Raw genomic sequence first — 6,000 nt, forward strand, 5'->3', positions numbered from 1 at the left:
AGTGGAGGATGTATGCTTTGCTTTGTGCAGCGGTCTGGAGCTTCTGGATTTCGGGGTAAAACTCCTCTTGGACAGGATGGCGACTCTGCATCGAACAAGACGAACTCAAAGAAGAGATGCTAGCGGTAAATATATGTTCGATTACTGCCTGCTAAGCTAAAAGCAGCCTAGCCTAAGCTACCGGCTAATAGCGGCTAATAGTAGCCTTGCTAGAACAAGCTTTATTAAAGTGTATTTTTTGTGATTTACAGGAAGCAGTACGCCGTCTTCACAACTCGGAGACTAATTGCAGGCGCTATGAACCGGAGCAAGGGTAAGATTTAAAGAATATGCTTTCATTCTGCGGTAAAAGGCAATGGATACGGATGGATACCGATCATAGCTTTTACATTTTGTTTTCACAGACCTCCCATCTCGGCAAGTCCAGATTTGCACGATGTTGATAAAGACGACATTGTGTGTAAGTGACTTGTTTTAATGTTTTCTCCTTCCTTGTTACTGTGACTTGCGTTTCATTTTTTATTTATACCACTCTCATTTAATTGTTTTCCAGCTGCCTGTAAGACGTATTTTCAGACGGTACGCAGGAGCTTCAGATATACGCAGCCAGCCACACGCTGCGTGCGGAGGCTATCTGCTCGGAGTCGGGCCAGAAGAAAGAGGGTAAGACTTTATTTGGTGACTATTTTTCAGGTGCATTAATAGATGTGTTGTGTCCATACGCAGTGCGCTGATTCATTGTTTTTTTTTTCAGCTGCTGAAAGCGAGGCAGAGTGTGCTAGCAGATGAGGAAGTGGAACTCTGGAAGTCCGCCTTCCTCGGCGGTGTCTCTGGATGGATTGTACGGTCGCCGCCATTTCGTAGGCCGGATCTCACTGAACTCTGTGTTAAGCTGCAGTCCCGGTTAGAAGCGATGCCGAAGTACAGGGCCACGCACACTAGGCGTCTGCACATCGGACCTGCCTCGGAGGGAATGCTGCCAGTTACCTCCAACCCCGAGGAAGCAAACGGACCGTTCACGGAGTTTTAATTTTTAGAAACGCATGTGTTTGGATACGCGTTGTATATAGTTGTGTTTCAATAAAGCTCTTTCTTTGCATAAACAGCTTCCTGGCAAATCTTCATTTCCTGTATAAATTCATTCATGTCCTTGATGGTAGCATAATAATTGTGTAGTAGTGTAGGATAACATAAATACACACCATATGAATGAATAAATATATGAATGAATAAATATATATATATATATATGAATAAATATATATATATGTAAATTTATATGTAAATATATATATATGCCAACCAATCACGAGCGACTTTACTTGTTTAAAAAGAAGTGGTTCCGTCCAATACTCAGTAAGAAAATTAAAGCCTGGCGTGGCCACGTGTGGTTTTGCTGCCAATCACGAGCGATTTTACGTGTTTGAGAATAGTGGTTTCAGCCAATACTGAGAAGGTTATTCAAGCCAGACTTGGCCAGCCGCGCGGGTTTGCTGTATTCATATGCTAATTAGGGCCATTAGTACAGCTGATCGCTCTCCACATACGTCACGGTACGTTTCCGACAATTTGTGGCACGACAAACGCGGACAAGCACGGGTTGCAAATTGTCGGAAACTGACGAAAATCAGGCAGATCTGCGGGAGTTTACGGGGGTTTACGGGGACGAAAATCTCACTTTTCATGCAGTGATGATGGTGAGCCATTTAAACATGACACCAATAGCAAAGCAGACAATGGTACTTTTAATTACAATGTTAATAACTGTGTATACTGTAGTTCATTAGACGGTTGGTAAAAAATACACTCCTATAATATGTTTCAAACCGAGATAAAGATCTTAAAAGAATAATGTATTTCAGTATTTTATTTTTTTAATTACGACTTGGAAATATGGATAATCCAGAGGGTCGATTAAAAACATAACCATTAGTACAATGTACGTAATGGCGACGATGGATACCAAAAAGAAGTAGAAAAAGCAAAGAAGAGCTGCTGGAAGAACGAAAGAAATGTCCTAAAATAAACATGTTCTTTGAAAGAACCGAAGAGACAGAGGAGGATGTCGCTGCTGCAGTAAGTAAAGATTGAGACCACGAGATGAATGGACAGAGCGTGGGTGAGGAGGGGGGCTGTCAAACTCAAAGTGGCTGCTTAAGACTCATTTTATAGCAGAATAGACTAAAATAGCCAATTGTTGTGTCGTTACACCATTGTGGGTAGAGCAGTGTGGATAGAGTCCTTCAAAGGCAAGGGAAGAGGGGTATGATACAATGAGGTTGAAGAATGGGATCAGGGTCCTTGGTGGGAGCAGAATGAGAAAAGTGCCTGGAGAGGGCATTGACATTTTTAGAACTGGGATGATAAGACATGTCGAAGTTATCAAAAAAAGAGCCCAACGTGTCTGCCTATTGCTTAATTGTTTGGACATCTCGATGTGGATGAGGTTTGGATGATCGGTCCAAAAGAGGAACAGTTCGGCTGTACAAAGGACTAAGTGCCACTATTCCTCTAGGGCCCACTTGATTGTCAGTAGTCTCGTCCAAATTCTTAGGAGCTTCACTACAAGTCAACTCATCCCTGGTGTAGTCTCCTAGTCCCTCCATGAAAAAAGAGAGGAGAGCCGCATCCCACGAATTTAATTTGGCAGCTATGGAACGGAATTTAGAAGCAAAATGGCAAACAGGTTGATTACCCAACATAAATGGATTAGCTGAGTTTGTACATCTACTTCAGTACTGGAAGGAACAATGGTTTTCTTTCACTGCTCTAAAATTTGCTGGTAGCCATTGCAGGCTGGTGATTTGGAATCATACAGGGTGGTTCCTGGGCACAGCCAGTTATTAAAGATTTTACCATGGCTACCCTGGCACTAGATGTAGACAATTTGGATGGTTGGCATTCCAAACCCCGTGGTCACCTGACCATTATCTGACAGATGTTAATATAAATGCCTACGTGTAAGCAGGATGGACCCGTAGCAGTCTGCCTTGCAATGAATCAAGAGAAGCCTTTGAGTGAAAACACAGCTTTTATTTGAGGATCCTCTGGGTTATCCATAATACACTTGATTTTATGAAAAAATCCTTTTTGTAAAACTATCTTCAAAGATATTTGCTCTGATGTTGCTACACCAACAAATGATGGTAGGGGAGTCCACACTCCCAGCAAACAGAATTTATAGAGTAAAGGCAACATCTTGATTCAAACACATACAGACCTAAGCTTCCTCAAAATGTAAAGTGAGCTCTTTCCCTTCTTGTTGACAACTTTACTTATATCTCCAGTTGAGTCTGTTGTCCAGGTAAAAATTGTGGTACTTAAGCACCCAGGACACTTCTTCTCCCATGATAATGATAGTCTTTGATGTGTTGCTGTTTCTTCTAATATATATATACCTTCATCTTCCTCATTATTTTCACAGAAAATAGAATCATATCTTATTCTAAATCATACAACAAACAGTCTATCAGCTCCCTTGTCCTTTCAGCCCCTTGTCTATTGTAAAAATATGTTCTGGGGCTGCTGTCTACCTGGTTAGACACCTGACACAAATGTATGTATGCATGCAGTCCAGATATTGTTATAATTGATAGATTTATCCATATAATTTAGAGAGTACACCAGTTTTGTTTTAGCAACTACTTAATTTTAAATTGATAATAATTGAAATATTCTTCAACATTAATACAGTTTGTTTTTTTTTGCTTAATTTACAAAAACCTGCTGACACTCAATGTGATGCCATCCCATCTGTTGTTGCCAGTCTACAGACACATCAGACAAATGCATTTGCACTGGTCATTTTAATCACACCCCACACTGCTAAACTTCGAACATTACAACAGTTTTTGAGCTGCTGTAACAGACAAAATAGAACTTTGGACTTTGTTCCATCCATTTTCTGTCAGGCTTTTCCCGGCTGGGGTCGCAAGGGATGCTGGTGCCTATCTCCAGCAGCCAATGGGCGAGAGGTGAGGTACACTCTGGACAGGTCTCAAGTCCATCACAGGGCAACACAGAGAAGAAGAGGACAAACAACCATTCGAGCACACACTCACACCAAAGGAGAATTTAGAGAAGCCATTTAACCCATTTAACCTGTCATGTTTTCAGAGTGTGGGAAAAAGCTGGAGTACCCGGAGAGAACCCACGCATGCACAGGGAGAAAATGCAAACTACATGCAGAAAGACTCCGGGCCAGGAATCGAACCCAGAACCTTCTAGCTGCAAGACAGCAGTGCTTCGCACTGTGCAGCCCTACTTTGACCTTGTTTTTTTACAAATTTCAAAGATTCATATATCTCTATTTCTTGGGAAATTTGATCACAATCTTGTTTTTCTCTCCTTAGAGTGTAAAAAGTTTTATAAGAGGTAACCTGCAACCAGCATTCCAGAATTGCAGAGTTCTTTACCCTGAGTATTGTATACATTTAATAGGAAGAGCAAAATTTATTTCAAATTTTTTTATTGGAACATTTGAGTAATAAGATATCAAAGCAGGGTAACTGTAATGTTAGCCTTTTATCAGTGTAAAGAGGTGATGATATATTATAATGTTTTATACAATATGGGATACATATAAGATTGGCACAAAAGAGTAAGATTCACACAAAGCACAGTCACTACTTTGATAAAAAAAATCTTATCCCCTAAACCTCAAATTTGTACAGTTTTTTTCTTTAGTGTTCCATAATTTCTTGTAACTTTAGTCTTTAAAAACCTAGGATTCCGTGCTTTATTTTAAGAAGTACTTGGACAAACACTAGGCACATTCCCTGGACATGTTTTTTCCTTGCACCACAAAGTGCAAAGAGGTGAACTTCAGTTTGTTTAAAAAAAAATTATAAACCCTTCCACACCTAATTTGGCAAGTAAAAGAAAAAAATATTTTTTTTTAAATCTTAGGCCGGCCCATCCTCAGCTATTACGTAGGTAGTGTCTTTGCCCATGCCCCAGAGAGACCTTCTGGAAAAGAATTAAATGCAGAGAAGTTAAACACCCCAAACAGTGAGCAAGAAAAAAAAAAACGCTGCAGATAGTAGTGCTGATATTCCTGTCAGACAACCCATATTTCAAACAGTATCTCAAACTTTGCCCCCTTTAGGACCTTCACAGTTCCTATAAACCATCACATGGGAAATTAGGAACAATCACTTTCCTGAGACAATAATAGGAGAGAGAAAATCAACAAGGTGTCATCTGGTATGGTGAGGAAACCTAACAATGAGGTTTTGAGGAACTCCCTGAGGAGCTGAAGCAGAACAGCTGCCAGGCTCAGGCCTCCAGGAGTCAAGGGTGGTGCAAGATGCGGGGTGTGGAGTTGAATGCATATTAGGTCAGCACAAAAGCCTGCAAAATAAACATCAATCATAAGTACACGTGTAGTTCTAACAGAGCAGCTGGACAATCGATTGTAACAGCAGATATCAGGCCAAGGATGCTGTTAAGGATCCAAATGCTTAAATCTTTTACAGCTGTGTAAAGTTACAGTATATCCCTGGCAAGGTTGATAGAACAGGTAAAAGCACCTCTGGTTAAAATGAAAATGTGCAAACAAATATTATGAGGGTTTGACCATCCTATTATTATTAGAGTTTATATGGTTTATGTAAGGGTGCACAATTTTGCTGTTTTTAATTATTTGGCATATAATTTCCAGTAAGTACTATAACTTGTAGTGTGCTGAATCTGCAGCCAGGAATATTTTTGGTCCTCTCTAACCTGTAGGTCAGTGTTTGTGTACAGTGTGCTGACCTTTCGAATCCCTGCATCCATGTTCGTCAAGCAGGATGAAGGCAAGGTCAAAGGAGTGTGTATACACACCCAGGTATCCTGTTGTTATAGACTGGAAAGTCCATTCTATAGGAGCACGGGGCTCAAGTAACTTTGATTTTGTTCTCTTATGCAATATTCTTGGAATATTGCATAAGGTACAGCATGATACTTGGCCACTACAATAGTCTGTTCAAGCTGTCAGTTAGGTTATATTAGGTAATT

Source organism: Cyprinodon tularosa, unplaced genomic scaffold (genome assembly GCF_016077235.1).
Source record: "Cyprinodon tularosa strain WSP-4 unplaced genomic scaffold, ASM1607723v1 ctg50, whole genome shotgun sequence".
Taxonomy (NCBI): domain Eukaryota; kingdom Metazoa; phylum Chordata; class Actinopteri; order Cyprinodontiformes; family Cyprinodontidae; genus Cyprinodon; species Cyprinodon tularosa.